Here is a 23,707-nt window from a genome sequence, read left to right on the forward strand (position 1 = left end):
ATAGAAAGAGCCTTGGTTGCCCTGCTGGATGATTTGCACTGGGGAATGGATGTAGGGAGTACAATCCTACAGGTTTTCCTGGCTCTCTCAATGGCTTTCAGTACCACTAACTAACCATGGTATCCTTCTGGGCCAGCTGATTAGGCTGGGCTCAAGAGGCACAGTGTGTTCTGGTCTTTCCTAGAGGGTTGGTTTTGGAAGGTGGTGCAGGGGGACTCCTGCTCTAGCCCAAGGTCTTTAGTTTTTAGGGTTCCCCATGGTTCTATTCTCCCCCACCCTGCTCTCTAATATCTACATGAAACTGCTGGGAGAAGTAATCTGAAGGTTTGGATTGAAGTGCAGATGACACAACTCTCTCTCATTTCCACCTGCTCAGCTCAGGGAGGCTGTGGGACACATGATCCAGTGTCTACATGTCTTTTGGGGATGGATGAGTAAAAAGAGGCTGAAGATTAATCCAGACAAGATAAGAGATGCAGTGGCAAACAAATCAGCCAATCTGGATGGAGATTTGCAACTGGTCTTGAATTTTTTCCCCCATGGCTTCAACATTTTTTTCCATGGCCTCAACATTTCTGGAAATTTTGCATCTCTAATCTGGTTACTTGAAAGTCCACCTCTACAAAGGCTAGGCAACCTGATGCCTCCATCTGCTTTGGACTACAACTTCCATAAACCATCGTGGCCAATGGTCAGAGATTATGGGAGCTGCAGTCCAAAATATCTGGCGGGCACCATGTTACCTGCTACTGAGCTACACCATATCAACCTACCTACATTTTAAGATCATCTTCAGTGAGCCTATTTGGGTGCCCACTGGTGCCAACAATTTGGTTTGTAGCCATGAGAGAGAGAACCTTTTCAGGGGTGGCCCATGTTTATGGAACTCTGTTCCAAAGGAGGTTCATACTGCCCCCATCATGGCAAGCCTTCAAACATGTTTCAAAGACTTATTTTGTGCAACTTTTGCTCTTGACAAATAATTGCTACTGCTGCTGTTTGATCTGATAATAATTATCTTATCTGTTTTAATGATATTGTGGCGGGTCTGGTGCTGCTATTTTATTATTCTGCTGATGTTTTTTTGTTCACTTTTACTGCTGTTTTTATGCTGTCTCCTATATTGTGTTTTTGATATTTTAAGATATGTGTATACGATGGAATTCACCTTGTGAGGGCTTGGGTTATGAATAACTTAAATTAAATAATTATAACATATGCTAGCATATTTGCATCCCTGTAAGAAAAGTATGCAGGGATACATGTAAGCACATTCTCTAGTTTTCTCAGTCAAAATTAGATTTATTCATACATGGGCAGGCCATAGCCCATGCACTTACAGGTTCAATCACCCGAAGCTATGCTGTCAAATGTACATTTTCTGCAAGGACCTTATTGAATGTCTAGTGTGGGGGCATCTTCCTACCTGTTTGGAATGGGGGTGTGATGGCAACCGGCCTTGGTGTGCTGTTTCTGCACAAATTAAGAAGAACTTTGTTCAGTCAAGGTGAAAAATACATTACGTTGCCTCTCTTTCCCCAGATGTTCAGCTTTGGCCTAAAGCCCAGAACGCTCATTCTCATATGAAGAGGCTCTACTGTCTACACATTATGTGTTGCAATTCCTGACAATTGTCCAAAAAGGCCAGAAGAGGAACACTGACCTGCTGCCCTGGAGATGGAACAGAGTATCCTGCAGAGACAAAGGAGGTGGTTTACAAGGCCCATGTACACACATACAGAGAAGTTGGTTCCAATTTCTCTTTTGTACAGAGACACCTGCATAGAGAAAGCAGGAATCACTCCTTTCAGCAGACAAGACCAGGAAGCAAAATACATTCAGTTGGGCTTGTTCCCAAGAAACAGCTTAATCCTACCTTCAAAAAACTGAGATTCTTCTTCAGTTCCCTGTTCTCCTTCCGTAGCACCTCCAGTTCTCTAAACATTTAGCAAGTAGGGAGAGACAGAAGATGGGTGCTTGGAAAAGAAGTTGGCATTGTTCCCAAGATCCCTTCGTTCCCAATATTGACCTTTTAATTCCCATAACAGATCACTTTAGCAGTGCCGAGAGCAACAGTGGAATACTTCTTCAGTCACTGTATCCTAAACTTTTGTTTAACTAAGAAAGTTAAAATTAGCAGTGAGCAGAAGTACGAGTATCTCCAATATATTGTTTAATTTAACCTTATCTTGATGGCCTGCTTCCCTCCTTATCAAGAATCCGTGCCCACCTAAGAGAAAATACCTACTCTTTCTCAGAATAGAAAAAGATTTAGAGGATTTTTTTCTAATGGCTTTACAGATATGACTTTACTTTCAGGGAGTGGGGAAGAAAAGAAAAAGACTATTGTATGTAAAATGCATATGTTGTGCAGAAGTACAGCTTATCAGGCCATCTTGAATAATCCCTGCAGACATGACTGTTTGCCTTTATTCATGTGAATGCAACCTATGTGCCTCACTTTTCCTGTGTAGTTAATTTCTGGTGAGCTCGCTGCAGTGTTCCTTCAGCCTTTGAAGCCCTGTGTTTGTAAAAAGAGGCCAGCAGCTCCATCTGGCCTTTCTGGAAAGTCCATACCTAGAAGAGAACCATTGGGATATGAGAATTTAGGGAATGGGAATTTGGGAATATTAGTTCTCATCCGATGTAGAAACCGTGGCTTGCTTAGTGAAATGAGGAATGTCATGGGAATTCCTGCCACTCTTGAGGATAGCAATTCAGTTCATTCATCCAAATGAAAAATTAAAACAGATTTTAGAGCAGATTTTTCTCCTGGAGAGATAAGTCTGGTTTTCCCTTACCAATGCAATATAATTGACACACATACTCAGCAGTGATTTGAATACTGATTCAATTGTCAGTCTTGCCCTTCCTCCAGTGCTTCAGTAAGTTGTCTGCCTTTTAAAACTTTATAAAGCCCCAAATATATGTTCATTCAATTAAACATCCATTTGCCTTTTCTTCTTTTTTAAAAAAGTTATTTTTAACTATGGGAAGTTAAGAAGCAACTTGTAGGTTTGATGGGGACAGTCTCTAAAAACAAAACAATCAGGAGAAACAGGAAAAACTTCCTGACTGTTAGAGCAGTACGACAATGGAACCAGTGACCTAGGGAGGTTGTGGGCTCTCCCACCCTAGAGGCCTTCAAGAGGCAGCTGGACGGCCATCTGTCAGGGATGCTTTAGGGTGGATTCCTGCATTGAGCAGGGGGTTGGACTCAATGGCCTTATAGGCCCCTCCCAACTCTACTATTCTATGATTCTGGTGCATCTGTCCCTCTGCTTCCTAAAAGGCAACTGCTGTTTACCTTCAGGGAGTGGCAAGCGTGCCTTATTAAAGCAGTTGGTCAAATGCCATTTCTGAGATGTAGATAACTCAAGTAATGCAGAAGTAAATCTGCATTACAGTAAATCCTGTAAATGCAGTAGTCCATTTTGAAATACAAGGATGGCCTGGGTGGTTGATACAATGGTCCTTAAGTGCCCTCTCCATCCGGATAGAGCTTGCCTGGTTCTTTAGTATGGAGGAGAGCTGAGATCAATGAAACAGTTGGTATGATGGATGGAACACAGAATGGTAGAAAACTGCTTGCCCATATGTTTTTGAGCCAAATTTAAAGTGTTGGTTTTTACCTTTAAAGCCTTAAATGGGTTGGGGCCAACTTACTTGAAGCATACCTGTCTGCCTGCACTATGACGTCATCAACAGAGGTCCTTCTCACTTGTCTGCTGCCAAGGGTGGTGAGGGTGGTAAGTACAAGCAAGAGGGCTGTATTAGTGGTAGTCCCACACCTCTGGAATCAGCTTTCAATGGGGGTTTATCAGGTCCTTTCTTTGGCCGGATCTACACTATTGCTTTAAAGCGCTTTATAACAGTTTTGACAACTGAATATGGAGTGTTTCCTTGGCCCCAACAGTTGACAAAACTGTTATAAAGCACTTTAAAGCAATCGCGTAGCTCCTGCCCAGGTCTTCAAGAACGCTCTAAAGATCCAACTGTTTTCTTTGGCCTTCCTGTGGTGTCTTGCCATTGTTAATTGCTGTTTTTATTGTTTTTATTGGTGATCTGTTTTTATGGGTTTTTGTTGAATATGTACTTATTGATTTTTATTGTAGCCATTTTGTTTGGTTTTTATCTTGCACACCACTTTGAGAGCGTTCAAGCCGACTTAATAATTTTAAATTTAAAAAGAAAATCTCAAAGTGAATCTGATCAAATGCTGTAAGGAGGGCTCATTTCAGCACCTACTCTTTGGCAGTGGTGGTAGAAAGAAGCAAATACTTCACCTACTCCATTGCACAGTTCCATCCAACATACTTTTTCATGTGGTTCATGGCCTTCTCCAGTTTGTCCAGCAAGCAGAAGTTAAGAACCCTTGGATGTCCAGTTTCAATTATTAATAAGGGTGCTTGTAGGGGGACATGGACAAGATGCTTGTTGGAGTGTGGCTGGCCTACAACCAATTTGCCGAACCTTTGACTCCTTGCTCAGACAGGAGGGAATTAACCAGCTGAGTCAAGAAAAGAATCTTTAGAATTGAAAGTGGCCCAGACTATCACATGAATTAGAGCTGAACCAAGCCATTCCAAAATCGTTGCTTTGCCTGAATTTGAGGAAGCTTTTTACCCCCCACAAGATAGGTGGTTGCAGGAGATATCGCTTCATGGTGGTGATGGGGCCCCGAAAAATCAGGGATCTAAATTGTCTACGGAAAAGAGAAGGCTTGCTGCTTCATGTAGAGGGTAGTAGAGGGGGGAATGGAGCTAGGATGCTCATTCCTGGTCCCCATTCTCACATGTAGAAGTTACATGCATTAAGAACATTGAATACAGCTAATGTAACTGTCTTCTTATTTATGGTGGCCCAAAACATATTGTGGGGGGCACATCAGGAGTTCCATATACTTTTCTATGTATACTATCAATTATTGGAAGGTGAGTTCAGTGGCCCTGAGCACCTATTACCAACTTTGGTTGGTACACCAACTGCAGCTGTTTTTGGATAGGGGAAGCCTAACCCCTGTGATCTATGCATCACAATTAGACTATTGTAATGCAGCACTTAGGATGCTCAATGGAGCACCTAGCTATACCCATATTACACCTGTGATAAAGAACTTCATTGGCTGGCTGTTAGCTACTGAGTTTTGCTAAAACTGTAGGAGCCAGAAATCATCATCACTGTTCCTTCTAATAGTGATCTCAGGAGCGAGTGCTGACACAACTTGGTTTTGCTGTTGGTATATTATAGAGCCCTAAACAACTCAGGACCAGGAGGAGAGCTAGCTGGCTATCTTCCTCTGTACACATCCAGTGGGCCCCTGAGATCTTCCAAGGAGGATTACTGTTCTTCATTTTGCCAGTCACTGGCACACATTTTAGAATCCAGGATTTAGGAGGAATTTCAAAAGAGTATCTGATTTGTCATTCTTACCTGAGAAATATGGGCAATATAGCTGAGTGCAGTTTCAACAGAGCTTTTGAAAAACTTTTTTTCTTCTGGCTGCATCTGTAGGTCAGAATGACAAACACAGAAAGTGGAATTATAAGGGGTGAGTCACAATCCCCGTTCTGAAGAGACTAACAAATTTGAGATGTTTAGTGTTTCCGTTGGCAAAGCATTTGAAGAGACTTGAATTAAAACAAAAACAAAAAAACCCAAACCTTCAGTCATGAACTTACTGTCCAGCCATTGTGTCTCTGCCTGAATTGTTAATATGGGAATAATTATCCACCTGTTCTAAGACTGAGTAGGGTCTGAAAAGTGCTTTGCAAACTAAAACTCCTTTAGAAATTATTACAGCTTTTATTGAAATAGTCTGAAATGATAGGCTTGCTCTTCAGTGTAGACATGAGTTAACCCCCCAACCTACGACCAACTGTATTGACTACTCCTTGATTTTAGGGGTATTTTAAAATTTGTAATAAATAAGGGTGTGTGTGTGGGTGTGTTAACTTATGGGAAAAGGAGTTTTTTTTTTTTTACCACGTAGGAGCCAGAAATCATCATCACTGTTCCTTCTAATAGTGATCTCAGGAGCGAGTGCTGACACAATTGTAGCCAAAATGGCCCGCTGATAAAGAAGAGGGATGTTTTAATATTCTTGGGGCAGGGGGAGGTTTGCAGAAGTGCAAAAAAATCTTTTAAAATCCAAGGGGGCTAAGAAGCCCGAATCCAAGCCTACTCAGCCACCATTAAATATTGACTATAGGTTGGAAAATAAAAACAAAATTGAGGGGGGAGGTTCTATATGAGACATTTATCATGCGCTCATCATACTCATGGATGTTTAAGGGTTCTTTAGACAAAGTTGTGACCCTCCAATTTCACTTCTTTTTTTAATCAACACTTTCAGTGAGGTTTTTTTTTAAAAAAAAAAAAAAGCAGGGGAAATGCAGCATTTAATTGTGAATGCAAAAGAAAGCATGATTTCCTCTTGTATATTTGCACTATTCCGCTATACCACAGTACCACCTAGAGGTTATGTAGTGGAAAAGCAGGAAAGGAAACACTCAACTACTCAATTCTGCATCAAAATGGAAAATGGATATAGTTGATTAACAGCCAATTAACAGCCAAGTGGAGAAAAGTTCTAGCAGGGGGCAATGGAATGGCCTGCTGGAGGAGAACATGGCTGGGTAGTTGGCAACCTATCCTATCATGATGTGAGAATATATTGTAATGTTATGTTGTGGGTTTCTAATCCACAACACACACACACACACACACACACACCATGATATCATAGTCATTGTTTTAAAGATCACACTAATTCTTTTTAAAACAATCAAAGGGACCCTTTTAGCAGCAGCAGCATTTATTCTCAAATGCCACAAGCTAGCAACCAAGGATCTCACTAATGCCATGTATAGAGGTAAAGTCCTTTCATGATTCTGCTATTTTCCTATTTTATATAAATAAAATGTTTATACGTATGCCCAAATTATTGCAAATAGTCGTCGTTCTGTGCTTCAAAGAGCCCAGAGAGAAGAAGACATTCCTGCTTTACAGAGAAACAACAACTTACATTATCATTGAGAGGCAAATATTTGCTGCTTGTTCCACAACATGGGCATTTATCTGCCAGGATTAAAATGGAAAAGATATTAGTACAACCTACTGCAAATTCCCAGAGATGATATTGTTCTAAAAGCATGAAAAAATCAGTCCTCTAAAATCTCAAGACTATCTTCAGAATCCTTATAATAGTCTTTTAAAAAGAGTGTTTAAAATTGTTCCACCTATTAAAATAGCTCAGTTGCAGTTTTCAGAGTAATATTACTTGAAAATATAAACATTGTATTGGTAGATGTGTGTGTGTGCATTTGTTTTTTGGTGTGTTAGTTTTTTACCTCAAGGCTTTTAATACATTATGAGGTTAAGGGAACAATGTCCTGTATGGCTGGCTGGGGAATGCAAGGATTGTAGGACTTTTTTCCTGTCAAAGCATGCATAGGATTGTGCCCTAAAATGTCTAGCATTTTTTCTGTTATGTGACTGTAGGATGGAGGGGTGAACTTAAATATTACAAATATGCATCCAGTTCTGGGCTCCACAATTCAAGAAGGACGCAGACAAGCTGGAGCGAGTTCAGAGGAGGGCAATCAGGATGATCAGGGGTCTGGAAACTAAGCCCTATGAAGAGAGACTGAAAGAACTGGGCCTGTTTAGCCTGGAGAAGAGAAGATGGAGGGGAGACATGATAGCACTCTTCAAATACTTCAAAGGTTGTCACACAGAGGAGGGCCAAGATCTCTTCCCGATCCTCCCAGAGTGCAGGACACAGAATAACGGGCTCAAGTTAAAGGAAGCCAGATTCCAGCTGGACATCAGGAAAAACTTCTTGACTGTTAGAGCAGTACGACAATGGAATCAGTTACCTAGGGAAGTTGTGGGCTCTCCCACACTAGAGCCTTCAAGAGGCAGCTGGACAACCACCTGTCAGGGATGCTTTAGGGTGGATTCCTGCATTGAGCAGGGGGTTGGACTCGATGGCCTTGTAGGCCCCTTCCAACTTTGCTATTCTATGATTCTATGATTCTGTAAGGACTCACAATACGAACACTTTTTCCTCCAAAAGGTAGCCTAGAGCAGCTGACAACATCATTACTCCACCAGCCGATTTGCTAGCCATGCAGACATAACATTAGACAAGGCCACCGTAGAATGAGTAGAAACCAAGAGCATAGGCACAACCAATTAATACAGTGGTAGCACAGGATACAAAAAGCCATCATGTTGCTCCTCTTACCTGAGCCAGCACATTTTTTGCAAAATATGTGTCCGCAGCTGGTGACGCAAAAATCAGATCCCTCCTGACTGAAGCACTGGTTGCAATGAAACCAATCCATGTTGCAAAATGGAGAGGCGCAACCGAGTTCCCCCTGAGTTCCACTCCTGTTGGGAAATGTGGCTGGCAGAACTATGCTAAAATGGGAAAGTATAGAAATGGAATGTTTCCGCATGGTGGATATAATGAAAGCATGGCAGAGGAGATCCACATTAGTGATTGTATACCAGTTCTTCACAACTAAGTAATTAATATCATTTGCCCTCTCACATCAGTTTGAAGATATCAAGTGTTTCAACAAGAGTAATTGATCAACGCTTGAACAATTCTTCTTGCTGAAGGGGCAGGCACCATCCAACTAAGCTTAAGCACCATCCAACCATGAGATAGTCACATCTGCTTAATTTTGTCCCATTAAAAAAAACACTACTTAAGAGGGCAGACATATAATAGGAACGGTTTAAAGGGATGAAGGTAAACAAACTGTAGATCACAAGCTGAATATGAGCCAACAGTGTGATGTGGCTGCAAAAAAAGCAAATGCTATTTTGGGCTGCATTAATAGAAATATAGCTTTCAAATCACATGAGGTACTGGTTCCTCTCTATTCGGCCCTGGTTAGGCATCCTCTTGAGTATTGCGTCCAGTTCTGGGCTCCACAGTTCAAGAAGGACGCAGACAAGCTGGAGCGTGTTCAGAGGAGGGCAACCAGGATGATCAGGGGTCTGGAAACAAAGCCCTATGAAGAGAGACTGAAAGAACTGGGCATGTCTAGCCTGGAGACGAGAAGATTGAGGGGAGACATGAGAGCACTCTTCAAATACTTAAAAGGTTGTCACACAGAGGAAGGCCAGGATCTCTTCTCGATCCTCCCAGAGTGCAGGACCCAGAATAGTGGGCTCAAGTTACAGGAAGCCAGATTCCGGCTGGACATCAGGAAAAACTTCCTGACTGTTAGAGCAGTACAACAATGGAACCAATGATCTAGGGAGGCCACAGGATCTCCCACACTAGAGGCCTTCAAGAGGCAGCTGGACAGCCATCTGTCAGGGAAGCTTTAAGGTGGATTCCTGCAATAAGGGAATCCACCTTAAAGGGTGGATTACCACCATATAGGCCCCTTCCAACTCTACTATTCTGAAGCTTAATCTAAACTCCATGAAGATACTGGGGGCTCATCTACACCAAGCAGGATATTCCACTATGAAAGTGATATATAAAAGGCAGGAGCCACACTACTGCTTTATAGCAGTATTGAAGTGCACTGACAACTGTTGGGGCCCCGTTGACACATACCGTATACCACTCTCATACCTCTATATCCTGCTGGGTTTGGCTTCTGCTTTTTATATACCACTTTCATAGTGTAATATCCTGCTTGGTGTAGATGAGCCCTGGGAATTGGGAGTTCTGGCAAACTAAGAGTAGTGCACAGCCTGTTTTGGCTGGGGTGCACCCTCATAAAAGGAGATACCCCACTTGGGGGTGCTGCTCCTAGATTCAGCCCTAATCCTGGATGGACAGGTAGCAAAGGTGGCTAGGTGTGCTTCCAGATGAGGCGTTTATCGTGCAATCATCCCCCTCCCATTCATGGAATTGTATGGGGGTCTAGATGGACATTTTTCCATTTGCAACTCTCTCATGTTTTCTGATTGCTTCCTCAGCTTTCTTTTGTACCACAGAAAATCCATCAAACCGGAAGTGATGGAATAGCTTCAAATGTCTTTTGATCGGTAGCACTACGAGCCTTTTGTCTGGAAGCACCCTAGGAAAACCTTTTACGAGCTTTGTCTGCTCCTCCAGCTACATCCTTTCTTTGTGAAATCAGACCTTGCCATGCCCTAGTCACTTTTAGCTCAATTATGGCAGCACATTTTTCAGTTGAAGATGATTTGAGAACTTCAAGTGATCCAGTACGTGACTTCTAAAATATTTACTGGATCTGGGACCAGTATCATCAGAATCACCTCTACCCATATGAGCTGTCTAACTCCTGAATTCATCACTGTAGGCCCTGTTGTTTGCCCCCAGTCATCAATACGACAGGGCCTTTTCTTTGGTGGCACCTTTTCTGTGGAGGTCCCTGTGAAAAGATGTTTACCTTGCCACATCATTGCTCACCTTTTGTGAGCAGGTAGGGCTTTTCTTTTCCAGCAGTTAAACATTATTTTCAGTCTGTTGCTGATCTTGGTAGTGTTTGTTGATTATTTGATAATTTTAATATATTAATGTTTTAATCTCTTGTTTTAGAAATGTATGCTTATTTGCTGCCTTGAGTAAAAGCTTCTTAAAATAAGTTATCCATTTTTAAAATAATTTATAAATAATAAAATATCTCTGTTATGGGATGCTGTTCTATTCCTTTATTTAACAATCTTGCCCGGGTCGAGCACTTTTAGATTGCTTTGATTAAAACGAGTGAAGCATATGCACAAATCACTTCAACTGATAGCAATGGGATGCAAAACTGTTTAATTTCAGTGGAATTGCATCCTTGGTTTTATACTTTTAGTTTTAGCTCTGCTGCAGTTAAGCATCATTTTGGGCTTCTGTCATATAGCAAGTTAATCAACCAGATGTTCCTCTTCTAATTTCCAAAATATGTTTGAATTCTTTGGGGTATCTGGGGACTTTAGGCAGAACAAAACCAAAATGATAACCCATTAAATGCCTAATTAATATGTGCTTCATTTATAGTCATGGAGGAAGAACTTTAGCTAATACATTACTGTGTAATTAAGGATAATTAATCAAACTGCAGGCTAGTTATGATTAATAGTATAACTGTTCATTATTTGGTGTGTTAACAACGATGCCCATGCTTTCTAATCTAATTAATCTACAAGGATTACCTCCATTATAATACTTTTCTTCTATTAATATTCAAATGTTTACTCTTTCCTTTATTACCATCTCAAAACTGAAACAAACCAGACATGGTTTAACATGCCTTCCACAAGAAACATTTTTTTTCTTTTTAAAAATATTTATTCCTGCCAGAGGAAGAGTCCTGCGTTACTGTAGAACTCACACACTTCTTTGTAAACATAAGTTGCTTCTAGTAGTATATCTTTAATGAAAATATATTGCAAACAAATTACCATTCTTATAACAGGATTAAGGAATGAAATTGTTATTTGTTTGCAAAAAAAAAGGCAATGCTTTGCGAGTTTTGGAAACAAATATAATAGCACTGTATGACAACAGGTTAATATTATTATGGCGTATATATGACAATAATTGTGTTTTATCTTTTAGTAGATGTCACATTAGTTATTAAAATGAACTGCTAAGCTCCTAATAAGGCATTGCCCCTATAAACTTTGGGTAGCATGCCTTTTTTTTTGAAGATTTTTTGGAGAAAGAATGACTGTTCAGGACTTCATTTTGAGGGACTTTAAAAAGAGCATTTTTCCTATCACATGGATATTATTTTATTGTTCTTCAGATTAAAAAGACAGAGATGCATACCCTTTTGTTTTGTAACTTTTTAAAAAAGAGAACAAAATAATACTCAGATAAAAGAGAAATTTAATAATTGTGTCTTATCTTTTAGTAATGTAGGGTGATCATATGGAAAGGAGGACAGGGCTCCTGTATCTTTAACAATTGTATAGAAAAGGGGTTTTCAGCAAGTGTCATTTGTGTTGCATGCAGCACTTGGTGAAATTTCCTCTTCATCAAAGCATTTAATGCTGCAGGAGCCCTGCCCTCTTGACCAGATACAAAACAGGATAGGGCTCCTGCAGCTTGAATGGTTGTGATGAAGAGGGAATTTCACCAGGTGCTGCATGCATACAAATGACACCTGCTGAAATCCCCTTTTCTGTACAACTGTTAAAGATACAGGAGCCTTGTCCTCCTTTCCATATGGTCACCCTAAGTAATGTCACATTAGTCATTGCATTCAACTTCATTAATAAGGCATTACCCCTGTGAACTTTGGCTAGCATACCCTGAGTCTTTGAAGTTTTTTTGTAGAAAGAAGAAGCATTTTCCCTATCACATGGGTATTTATTTTTATTTTTCTTCAGATAAAAAAAAGAGAGATACTAGGGTGACCCTATTAAAAGGACGACAGGGCTCCTGTATCTTTAACAGTTGTATTGGAAAGGGAATTTCAGCAGGTGTCATTTGTATATATGGAGAACCTGGTGAAATTCCTTCTTCATCACCACAGTTAAAGCTGCAGGATTTATACTAGAGTGAACAGATTTAAAAGAGGGCAGCTTTAACTGTTGTGATGAAGAGGGAATTTCACCAGGTTCCCCATATATACAAATAACACCTGCTAAAATTTCCTTTTCAGCACAACTGTTAAAGATACAGGAGCCCTGTCCTCCTTTTCATAGGGTCACCCTAGATGTACACCCTTTTGTTTTGTAACTTTTTTAAAAAATTGAACAAACTAATACCCAGATAAAAGAGAAATGTTCCTTTCAAAGTGAAAGCTCCCCACACAATTTTCTAAATGGAGGCTTTTGACACAAAGGCGACTCCATGAAAACAGCTTGCTCAACACGTCTTTTTTCTCCTCTGCCTCATTTAGAACCGCTCATTTATTTATTTATTTATTTATTTAAGCATTTTTATGCCGCCATTCAGCCAAAAAATAGGGTGACCCTATGAAAAGGAGGACAGGGCTCCTGTATCTTTAACAGTTGCATAGAAAAGGGAATTTCAGCAGGTGTCATTTGTATAAACGGGGAACCTGGTGAAATTCCCGCTTCATCACCACAGTTAAAGCTGCAGGAGCTATACTAGAGTGACCAGATTTAAAAGAGGGCAGGGCACCTGCAGCTTTAACTGGTGTGATGAAGAGGGAATTTCACCACGTTCCCCATATATACAAATGACACCTGCTGAAATTCCCTTTTCAATGCAACTGTTGAAGTTACAGGAGCCCTGTCCTCCTTTTCATAGGGTCACCCTACAAAAAAGGCTCTCACGGCGGCTTACAAGAGTATTTATTGATATGTAATGTGTAATCTGTTGCCAGGTCGTACACTTGCTTGCACATGGCTACCTGGTAAACTAAATGTTAAGCTCATAAGCGTTGTGTCGGGGGTCGCTTCCCCCTCGAGACGCGGTTCTCTTTTCCCGCCCTTTTCTGGAGACCGTTTTATTGCCTCAAACACTGACAGAAAACGACCGTTTAAAAAAGGCGGGAAAACTCGAGGCGTCCGTTAGGGGTGTGGCTAAAGGAAGGGGCGAAGGGCTCTGAGGGAAAGAATAAGCAAGGGGGAGGGGAGGCATGTGCTGAGGGGAAAAATAAGCATATGTTGTATGGCAGCCTTCCCCGGACCTAGTGGCTTAGAAAAGCTTAGGACTTCAACTCCCATCAGCCCCCAACCAGCATGGCCAATGGTCAGGAACGCTGGGAGTTGTAGTCCAAAAAATCTGATGCCACTCTATTGGAGAAGGCTGTCATACGTGATGGGGGTGGGGGAATTGAGGAGTGGGCTTCTGGAATGGCGATACCAACCCACATTTCACATGTGGAAAAACAGTGAAGTGGAGTGGTTAGAGTAGTTAAAGGACAACAGTAGGGTGACCCTATGAAAAGGAGGACAAGGCTCCTGTATCTTTAACGGTTGCATAGAAAAGGGGATTTCAGCAGGGGTCATTTGTATATATAGAGAACCTGGTGTAATTCCCTCTTCATCACAACAGTTAAAGGTGCAGGAGCTATACTAGAGTGACCAGATTTAAAAGAGGGCAGGGCTCCTGCAGCTTTAACTGTTGTGATGAAGAGGGAATTTCACCAGGTTCCCCATATATACAAATGACACCTGCTGAAATTCCCTTTTCAATGCAACTGTTAAAGGACAACAGTAGGGTGACCCTATGAAAAGGAGGACAAGGCTCCTGTATCTTTAACGGTTGCATAGAAAAGGGGATTTCAGCAGGGGTCATTAGTATATATAGAGAACCTGGTGTAATTCCCTCTTCACCACAACAGTTAAAGGTGCAGGAGCTAGTGACCACTGCAGCTTTAACTGCGGTGATGAAGAGGGAATTTCAGCAGGTTCTCCATATATACAAATGACACCTGCTGAAATTCCCTTTTCAATAGAACTGTTAAAGATACAGGAGCCCAGTCCTCCTTTTCATAGGGTCACCCTAGGTTAGAGTGCTAGACTAGAACCAGGGAGACTTGCGTTCAAGTCGCAAGGAACTTAGAAATTTAAAATGCCTGGTGTGGAGATGGGGAAGGGGAAGAAAGGCAAAGTATCTATGTTTCAATACAGTTACATATGTACTTAGGGTGCAAACCTATGCATGTTTAGCCAGGGGAAGGCATTTTTCTGTTTAAACATGCACATGATTGCATCTTTAAGCTTTCAGCTGAGCAGCCTTCCTTCACCTGGTGCTGGACTACAACTACAACCATCCCCAGCCAGCATGCAATAAGTAAAAGTATGGAGAATGTGGACAGGGAGACATTTTTTCTCCCTCTCTCAAAATACTAGAACCCAATAGGGTCATCCTATGAAGGTGATTAGTGGGAGATGCAGGACAAATAAAAGGAAGTACCCTATTTCTTTGATTCTAAGACACATTTTCCCCCCATATAAACTTCTCTAAAAATGGGGTACGTCTTAGAATTGCAGGTGTGTCTTAGGTGTTTTTTTTTCTGTTGGTGGTACTGAAATTAGTGTGCGTCTTACAATCGATGGCGTCTTACAATCGAAGAAATACGGTACTTCTTCACACAGCGCGTTGTTAAACTATGAAACTCACTACCACAAGATGTAGTGATGGCCACCAATATGGATGGCTTTAAAAGGGGGTTGGATAAATTCCTGGAGGTGAAGGCTATCCATGGCTACTAGCCCTGATGGTTGGGTGCTATCTCCAGTATTCGAGGCAATAAGCCTGTGTGCACCAGTTGCTGGGGAACATGGGCAGGAGGGTGCTGTTGCACCATGTCCTGCTTGTTGGTCCCTGGCCGATGGCTGGTTGGCCACTGTGCGAACAGAGTGCTGGACTAGATGGACCCTCGGTCTGATCCAGCATCAGGGCACTTCTTATTTTCTTAAAAGTAGTGTGCTTCTGAATATGTGCAATGCTTTCCCCCCTCATCACTGACTGTTGGTAACCAGTAGCCACACATCTGGAATTTGGGAAAGGGGCATCTAGGGGAGAAAACCCAAACTAGTGATGGCTTCTTGTTTCCCTCTTAGTTGTTTAGCAGAAGAAATCACAAAGGGGGGTGGAGAGATATTTCCTTATCCCTATGTAACAGGCAAGCCGCAGCCGACCTTAAAGCCTTGCTGCCTTCCTTTACAGCTGTTCCTGCTATTCAGGTGGGACGGGAGCGTGCATCTGTCTTGTAGGAATTCAGCCCCTGTCCACTGATGTATACCATAATAAATGAGTTATTCTTGAAGGTGCCACAGACTCATGGTTGTTTCAGCTACAAAAGACTTAATACAGCGCGTCTACCCCTTTGAAGTTTGCAGCCTTGGCTATTTGTTAGCAGGCAGCCGACAGCATGTGGTTCAGTTTCCTTTGTTGGAGTTTTTATGTCACAGGGCTGTTGTGTCACCAAGGAACACTGGGAGTGGCACTGCAGTAAATGATATGGCAAGACACTCGTTTTCAGGAAAGAAGCTGGATTTTCTGAACCCGGGAGGAAAACGGCATTAAAACAAACAGTTACCCGTTTCTCTCTTTATTTCTTTTCAGATTCTCTACCCCCTTCATTCCCGAAAACTGAAATAGAAGGTTTGGGCGACATTGAATGCAGACCTATAAAACAGAAAACGTTCTGGAAAGGGTGGTGGTAATACACAACTAGAAGAAGAGACGATACGGAAGTTTTAAAAGAATGTGCATATGAACGAATAGATACAAACTAGGCATTAATGGCTTTAGATCTGAGATCCGCATTAAAGGATTATGAAACAGCTATAGGGAGCAAAAGAAACTCAGAGGATTCAAAACGGAGCTGGATAAATTTGGGAAGGGTACTTCACTATTTGCGTCAGGAAAAACAGGCCTCCAGATCATTAATCATGCTCACTGACATAATAATACTTCATGTAGCATTTTGAAATACTTAAAGCAACTTTGCATATGTTATCATAGTAATCTTTACATCAATCCTATAAAGGTAGATCAGCATTATTATTCCCATGTTGCATAGAGGTTAGAGGCTGAGAGAAAAAGAGGCTTGTTGTCCAAGATCGCCTAGTGGGTTCTTGGCAGATATGAAATTCAAACTAGGGAATTTCTGATTCACAGCTTGTTCTTAGACACTGTGTACATTAGCATTCACATGACCAAGTGGTTAAAACATTTATTTCTTAGACTGAAGGCACCTTCAAATGTTCTACTGAAGGAAGGATGCATACATATCATCATGCTTCCAGGGTAACATCCAAATAGGGAAATGGCTTGCCTCCTCTCATGGTGAGATGCATGGGCACCACATGTATTTGAAATGCACTCCTCTCCCCCTCAGAGAGATGCACAGATCCTCTCTTCAGACATTTCATCAGAAACACAAGCAGGGATTGTACATTGAGATGCTTGAGCTCCATAGGGAATATCCCCATATTACAGGAGAATTGCTTGAGTTTCCTTCAGGGACCTATTCCATAGGGTCGACAAGAGCATTGTCACATGCTTGCAACTTCATTGTAACATCTAAATCTACCCCATATCCCATTTCACTCAAGGTGCCACAGCTTGACCCATGTGGGAGTCCTATAACTTTAGAAGTTGCATATATAAGGTAGAATGTGCCCATCTATGGAATTTAAAAGATACAGGAGTTTACCAATCATTTTTTTATTTATAAGATTTATATACTGCTCTATATCTAATAAAATTCCTGAGCAGTGAACAATAAAAAGAAAAAAGAATCAAAACACAGAATTAAAATATTTAAAATCAAATCATACCAATAAAGCTGGTCAGTCAGGGAAAGCTGCTTTAAATAATAAAAAAAATGTCTTCCACAAAACAATGTCTGTACCTGCGTGATATCAACAAGCAGGGAGTTCCACAGAGTTCCGACCATTTTTGATCTTAAAAATCTGTTTTATAATATGCTTTGTTGTTGTTGTTTATTTGTTCAGTCGCTTCCGACTCTTGGTGACTTCATGGACCAGCCCACGCCAGAGCTTTCTGTCGGCCGTCGCCACCCCTAGCTCCCCCAAGGTCAAGTCTGTCACCTCCAGAATATCATCCCTCCATCTTGCCCTTGGTCGGCCCCTCTTCCTTTTGCCTTCCACTTTCCCTAGCATCAGCCTCTTCTCCAGGGTATCCTGTCTTCTCATTATGTGGCCGAAGTACTTCAGTTTTGCCTTTAATACCATTCCCTCAAGTGAGCAGTCTGGCTTTATTTCCTGGAGTATGGACTGGTTTGATCTTCTTGCAGTCCAAGGCACACTCAGCATTTTCCTCCAACACCCCAGTTCAAAAGCATCTATCTTCCTTCGCTTAGCTTTCCTTATGGTCCAGCTCTCGCAGCCATCGGTTACTACGGGGAATACCATTGCTTTAACTATGCGGACCTTTGTTGTCAGGGTGGTGTCTCTGCTCCTAACTATTTTATCAAGATTTGTCATTGCTCTCCTCCCAAGAAGTAAAAATCTTCTGATTTCCTGGCTGCAGTCAGCGTCTGCAGTCATCTTTGCGCCCAGAAATACAAAGTCTGCCACTGCCTCCACGTTTTCTCCCTCTATTTGCCAGTTATCAATCAAGCTGGTTGCCATAATCTTGGTTTTTTTGAGGTTTAACTGCAACCCAAGTTAAAACCAAGGTTTAACTTGGTTTTTTTGAGGTTTAACTCTTTCAGACCGTCTGAAAGAGGCGGTAGTGAGACCACTCCTGAAGAAAACTTCCTTGGACCCAGAAAATCTTAGTAATTACAGGCCGGTAGCAAATGTTCCATTCCTGGGCAAGGTCCTTGAGCGGGTGGTGGCGGGACAGCTCCAGACACTTTTGGATGAGACTGATTATCTGGATCCATTTCAGTCGGGTTTCAGGCCTGGTTTTGGCACGGAAACAGCCTTGGTCGCCCTGTATGATGACCTATGTCGGGAGAAAGACAGGGGGAGTGTAACTCTGTTGATTCTCCTTGATCTCTCAGCGGCTTTCGATACCATCGACCATGGTATCCTTCTGGAACGTCTGGCTGAGCTGGGAGTGGGGGGCACTGCACTGCAGTGGTTCCGCTCCTACTTAGCGGGACGGCTCCAGAAGGTGGTGCTTGGGGGACATTGCTCGGCCCCGTGGACTCTTCGGTATGGGGTTCCACAGGGGTCGGTCTTGTCCCCCATGCTGTTTAACATGTACATGAAACCGTTGGGTGCGGTCACCTGGAGTTTTGGAGTGCGCTGTCATCAGTACGCTGATGACACGCAGCTCTACTGCTCCTTTTCAACTTCATCAGGTGTGGCTGTGGATGTGCTGAACCGGTGCTTGGCTGTGACAATGTACTGGATGAGGGCTAATAAACTGAAGCTCAATCCAGACAAGACTGAGATGCTGCTGGTGGGTGGTTCCTCTGATCGGATGGGGGGTGTTCAACCGGTTCTGGATGGGGTTGCACTCCCCCTGAAGGAGCAGGTTCGTGGCTTGGGGGTTCTCCTAGAACCATCTTTGTCACTTGAGGCACAGGTGGCCTCGGTGGCACGGAATGCCTTCTACCAACTTCGGTTGGTGGCCCAGCTACGCCCTTATCTGGACAGGGATAACCTAGTTGTCCATACTTGTCCATACTTTGGTAACTTCCAAATTAGATTACTGCAACGCCCTCTACATGGGGCAGCCTTTGAAGACGGTCCGGAAACTGCAGCTTGTGCAAAATGCGGCGGCCAGATTGATAGCTGGAACAGGAAGATTTGAGCATATAACACCGATTCTGGCCTGCTTGCATTGGCTGCCTATATGTTTCCGAGCCCAATTCAAGGTGCTGATTTTAACCTATAAAGCCCTACATGGCTTGGGACCACAATACCTGATGGAACGCCTCTCCCGACATGAACCTACCCGTCCACTGCGCTCAACATCTAAGGTCCTCCTCCGAGTGCCTACTCCGAGGGAAGCTCGGAGGATGGCAACAAGGGAGAGGGCCTTTTCGGTGGTGGCCCCCCGACTGTGGAATGATCTTCCTGATAAGGCTCGCCTGGCGCCAACGTTGTTATCTTTTCGGCGCCAGGTCAAGACTTTTCTCTTCTCCCAAGCATTTTAACAGCATTTTAACAGCATTTAATAATGTTAAGTTTGTTTTAATGGACCCCAGAATTGTTGTTTTAAATGAATACTGTTGTTGTTTTTATACTGTTTTTATGTTTTTTAAATTTTTTGTATACTTTTAATGTCTACTATTTTTAATTGTTGTAAACCGCCCAGAGAGCTTCGGCTGGGGGGCGGTATATAAATGTAATAAATAAATAAATAAATAAACCCAGCTTTTGCACTTTCTTCTTTCACCTTCATCATAAGGCTCCTCAGCTCCTCCTCACTTTCAGCCATCAAAGTGGTGTCATCTGCATATCTGAGATTGTTAATGTTTCTTCCTGCGATTTTAACTCCAGCCTTGGATTCGTCAAGCCCAGCACGTCGCATGATGTGTTCTGCATACAAGTTGAGAGTATGCAAGTGAGAGTGACGTAGTAGTGATGGGGGACTTCAATTACCCTGATATCTGTTGGGAGACCATTACTGCCAAAAGCGGCCCTTCCAAGAAATTCCTGACATGTATGGGTGATAACTTTCTCCTACAGAAAGTGGTGGAAGGAACTAGAGGGTCGGCAATCCTTGACTTGTTATTGACCAATAGGGATGACTTAGTGGATAAAGTGGCAGTTACGGGAACTCTGGGGGAAAGTGACCACGTCATACTTGAATTCTTGATTATGAAGGAGACAAAAGTCGAGCGTAGCCATACACGTACTCTGGATTTTAGGAAAGCTGATTTTAATAAACTCAGAACTATAATAAGTAAGGTCCCGTGGCAAGGGAGCCTAAAAAGAAAAGGAGTGCAGGATGGGTGGGAGTATCTAAAAAATGAAATTTTAAAGGCACAGTTACAAACAATTCCAACAAGGAGAAAAGATAGAAGACAACAGAGGAAACCAATGTGGCTCCACAAAAAGCTTATTGATGAACTGAAAACAAAAAGGGATACATATAGGAAGTGGAAGGAAGGCCAGGCTACAAAAGAAGAGTACAGACAAGTGGCGCAGAAGTGCCGAAATGGCATCAGGAAGGCTAAAGCTGTGAATGAGCTGAGATTAGCGAGGGATGCTAAAAGCAATAAAAAGGCTTTCTTCAGATACGTGAGTAGTAAAAGACAGAGGAAAGAAATGGTGGTTCAACTGCTTAATGAGGATGGCAAATTGATAACAGACGACAAACAAAAGGCTGAAGTGCTCAATTCCTACTTTGCCTCGGTCTTCTCCCAAAAGCGGATCTATGACCCCCCTGGAAAAAGTGAAGCAGAAGTTGAGGGGGCAGGATTGCAGTTTGAGATTGATAAACAAATGGTCAAAGAACACCTAATTTCCTTGAATGAGTTCAAATCCCCAGGGCCCGATGAACTGCATCCAAGAGTAATGAAGGAGCTAGCGGAAGAACTCTCAGAACCTTTGTCTATTATCTTTGCAAAATCATGGAAGACGGGTGAGGTGCTGGACGACTGGAGGAGGGCTAACGTTGTCCCTATCTTCAAAAAGGGCAAAAAGGAGGAACCTGGGAACTACAGACCAGTCAGCCTGACATCCATCCCTGGGAAAATTCTGGAGCAGATTATAAAGAAGTCAATCTGTAAACACCTTGAAATCAATGCAGTGATTACTAGAAGCCAACATGGATTTGTCAGGAACAAATCCTGTCAGACTAATTTGATCTCATTTTTTGATAGGATAACCTCCCTTGTGGACTGTGGGAATGCTGTGGATGTCATATATCTTGACTTCAGCAAAGCTTTTGACAAAGTACCACATGACATTCTGATTAACAAACTAGCTAAAAGTGGGCTAGATGGAACAACTATTAGGTGGATCCACAGTTGGCTACAGAATCGGACTCAAAGAGTACTTATCAATGGAACCTTCTCAAACTGGGGAGAGGCAACGAGTGGGGTGGCGCAGGGCTCAGTCCTGGGCCCAGTGCTCTTCAACATTTTTATTAATGATTTGGACGAGGAGGTGCAGGGAACGCTGATCAAATTTGCAGATGACACCAAATTGGGTGGGATAGCTAATACCCTGGAAGACAGAAACAAACTTCAAAGTGATCTTGATAGGCTGGAGTGCTGGGCTGAAAACAACAGAATGAAATTTAATAGGGATAAATGCCAAGTTCTACATTTAGGGAATAGAAACCAAATGCACAGTTACAAGATGGGGGACACTTGGCTCAGCAATACTACAAATGAGAAAGATCTTAGAATTGTTGTAGATCACAAGCTGAATATGAGCCAACAGTGCGATATGGCTGCAAGAAAGGCAAATGCTATTTTGGGCTGCATTAATAGAAGTATAGCTTCCAAATCACGTGAGGTACTGGTTCCTCTCTATTCGGCCCTGGTTAGGCCTCATCTAGAGTATTGCGTCCAGTTCTGGGCTCCACAATTCAAGAAGGACGCAGACAAGCTGGAGCGTGTTCAGAAGAGGGCAACGAGGATGATCAGAGGTCTAGAAACAAAGCCCTATGAAGAGAGACTGAAAGAACTGGGCATGTTTAGCCTGGAGAAGAGAAGATTGAGGGGAGACATGATAGCACTCTTCAAATACTTAAAAGGTTGTCACACAGAGGAGGGCCAGGATCTCTTCTCGATCCTCCCAGAGTGCAGGACACGGAATAACGGGCTCAAGTTAAAGGAAGCCAGATTCCGGCTGGACATCAGGAAAAACTTCCTGACTGTTAGAGCAGTGCGACGGTGGAATCAGCTACCTAGGGAGGTTGTGGGCTCTCCCACACTAGAGGCATTCAAGAGGCAGCTGGACAACCATCTGTCAGGGATGCTTTAGGGTGGATTCCTGCATTGAGCAGGGGGTTGGACTCGATGGCCTTGTAGGCCCCTTCCAACTCTGCTATTCTATGATTCTATGATTCTATGATTCTATAAGGTGAGAGTATGCAACCCTGCCGTACTCCTTTCCCAATCTTAAACTAGTCCGTTGTTCCATGGTCTGTTCTTAACGTTGCTACTTGTTCGTTATACAGATTCCTCAGGAGGCAGACAAGATGACTTGGTATCCCCATACCACCAAGAACTTGCCACAGTTTGTTATGATCCACACAGTCAAAGGCTTTAGAGTAGTCGATAAAACAGAAATAGATGTTTTTCTGGAACTTCCTGGCTTTCTCCATTATCCAGCGGATATTGGCAATTTGGTCTCTAGTTCCTCTGCCGTTTCTAAACCCAGCTTGTACATCTGGCAATTCTACATATTTATGCCATAAGTTCTCTCTTCTCCAGCCCACACCAGAGACCCCCATCTCTGACCTACCTCTAACAAAACCAGCAGCCTGATACTAATAATGAAAGACAGTAACCCTATCAGCTTCGATTTTAATTTCAGTGAGACTCATGTCCAAGTAAGCACCCTTAAGAAGATTGCAGTATAAGTCTAGAACAGAGCTTTCCAAGCTGTGTGTCGCGACACGTTAGTGTGTCAGCTGCAGTGTGTAGGTGTGTCACGCAAATGTAATGAGAAACCTCTGAGTCTATGTGAAATAAGCAATACCAACTTGCATGCATTTTTACACAGCAAAGGTGCCGATCAGTGTGGTGCACTAGTATATTCCCCTTCCGTCGTATCCGTATATGCACACCACGGTCGAGGGATCATACAGGTACTGCGCATGCGCAGTATGCATAATCAGGTTGAAACAGCTGATTCCGCATCACTTCCGGTTACCCGGCTGCACCTGAAGTGACGCATTCGAGAAATTCCATAGGTCCAGTTTTTTGATAGAACACCGTCTCAACCGCTGCTCGATCGCAGCTCGACAAAATTGGTTCAATGTGAAAAGTCTTGGAAATGTATTTTATTATCTTGCAAATCATATATTTTAAAAAATATAAATGAAAGGTTTTCATGAGATATGTTGTGTCCCCACACAAGCTGGAGCGTGTTCAGAGGAGGGCAACCAGGATGATCAGGGGTCTGGAAACAAAGCCCTACGAAGAGAGACTGAAACAACTGGGCATGTTTAGCCTGGAGAAGAGAAGATTGAGGGGAGACATGATAGCACTCTTCAAATACTTAAAAGGTTGTCACACAGAGGAGGGCCAGGATCTCTTCTCGATCCTCCCAGAGTGCAGGACACGGAATAACGGGCTCAAGTTAAAGGAAGCCAGATTCCGGCTGGACATCAGGAAAAACTTCCTGACTGTTAGAGCAGTGCGACGGTGGAATCAGCTACCTAGGGAGGTTGTGGGCTCTC

Source organism: Elgaria multicarinata, chromosome 4 (assembly GCF_023053635.1).
Source record: "Elgaria multicarinata webbii isolate HBS135686 ecotype San Diego chromosome 4, rElgMul1.1.pri, whole genome shotgun sequence".
In the NCBI taxonomy this organism is placed as follows: domain Eukaryota; kingdom Metazoa; phylum Chordata; class Lepidosauria; order Squamata; family Anguidae; genus Elgaria; species Elgaria multicarinata.